Source organism: Peromyscus leucopus, chromosome 11, assembly GCF_004664715.2.
Source record: "Peromyscus leucopus breed LL Stock chromosome 11, UCI_PerLeu_2.1, whole genome shotgun sequence".
Taxonomy (NCBI): domain Eukaryota; kingdom Metazoa; phylum Chordata; class Mammalia; order Rodentia; family Cricetidae; genus Peromyscus; species Peromyscus leucopus.
In genome coordinates this window covers 55,232,401-55,234,170 of record NC_051072.1, presented here as the reverse complement: position 1 = coordinate 55,234,170, position 1,770 = coordinate 55,232,401, and positions in this window count along the sequence as shown.

The following is a 1,770-nucleotide window of genomic DNA, read 5'->3' as shown; positions in this document are numbered from 1 at the left end:
TTGTTCTTGTTCTTGTTCTTTTGTTCTTGCTCTCGCTCTTCTTCTTCTTCTTCTTCTTCTTCTTCTTCTTCTTCTTCTTCTTCTTCTTCTTCTTCTTCTTCTTCTTCTTCTTGTTCTTCTTGTTCTTGTTCTTGTTCTTCTTGTTCTTGTTCTTCTTCTTGTTCTTCTTGTTCTTCTTGTTCTTCTTGTTCTTCTTCTTCTTCTTGTTGTTCTTCTTGTTCTTCTTCTTCTTCTTCTTCTTCTTCTTCTTCTTCTTCTTCTTCTTCTTCTTCTTCTTTTGTTTCTCTTGAGAAACCCCTTAAAAGTCTTTCCTTGTTTTTCTTTTGAAAATATCCATTGTCTCTTCTCTGAGCTGCTTTTATGTGTCTCATCTTGGGTTTTCTATGGTTTTGCTATGATGTATCCAAGGGCAGTTTCTTTGTATTTATTTTTGTCTTTGAAATTTCTTGTGCTTGTTTTATTACTGTGTGTGTTTGGAAATATGTGTGTAAGCATGTGTGTGTGTGTGTGTGTGTATGTGTGTGTGTAGACACTAAGTTCCACTTTAGCTGTCTTTTGTATTGCTTCTCTTCCCCGGTTGCCAGAGCATTCCATTAAATCTGCTGTAAACACAGGCTTGGTCAGTGGCCCGGCCCTTTGGAGTCCGAAGGGACCATAGCAGTGTTCAATGTCCCAATGGGATGCAGTAAAGAGATGATATTCACATGAGAAAGGACTCAGGGCCAGACACTCAACCGCTCTGAAAGAAACTCTTGAAACAGAGGCCGACTTTCTCCCCAGCACATTTGAACAGTAAATCGAGTTAGGTGTTAACTGACCCTGCAAGTTGGAAGACTTGGGGAACAGCCAAACTGCTGATATCCAGACCTTGACTGGATTCCTCATGGCTCTGTATTCTTCTACCTCATTCTAGGTAGCTAGACATAAGAGTGACTTCTGTCGGCCCCAGCCAGGGCGTGGGATAACTTGTTGACTTTGGGGGGTGAGGGGGTGAGATTCCCAACAGCACTAGCTGCAGTGTCTCCAGCATCATTGGTAATGGTGACAGATCTCAGCCAGACAGGGGTAAACACCAGGCTGTGGGCCTCAGCTTGGGGTGCTGGAAGCTTCCTGTTCTCTGGGCTATGGCTCTACCTTTTACCACTCCAGTAGTAGTGACATCAGTAGTGACAATAATTTCCTGAGTTCTAGGTACACGGGTTACTTGTTTTTGAAACAGTCCTGTGTAACCCACAACCATAAACTTTAGCCGCAAGCCAAAGCACAAGCGTTTATTCCTTGTCTGTCTGAGGTCTGCTGGCGGTTGCCTAAGTGACTCTGTAGCCTGGTGGCCAGCTGATTGTTTTCTAGGCTGCTTTTCACAGCGGCGACTGGACTCTGTCCTTCTTCCAGGTACCCCAGTATGTTCTCATGGCGACCACAGAGCTGTGAGAGGGTGCAGGTGAATATGCAGGACCTCACGAGCCTGGCTTCAGCCTGAGCTCATCACTTCTGTCCCACAAGTCACACTGAGTGCCGACGTATATTCAACCTTGGGAGGAAGTAGTTCAAAGTCCCAGGCCATGGGTTCTGAATAATAGGAGGCATTAAGGCTGGGAGCTAGAAATGCTTTGACTCTGTAGCGCTAGGTAACACCTTCTCCTGTTAGGTCCTCCAGCCCTTCTCACGGTGGTTTCACCAATCCTGTGCATTAAATCTGTTTGAACTATTTAGAGTGATTTCTCCTTTCCTCATTGGATGTTGCCTGAATCCGTTGTGCCTTATACACAT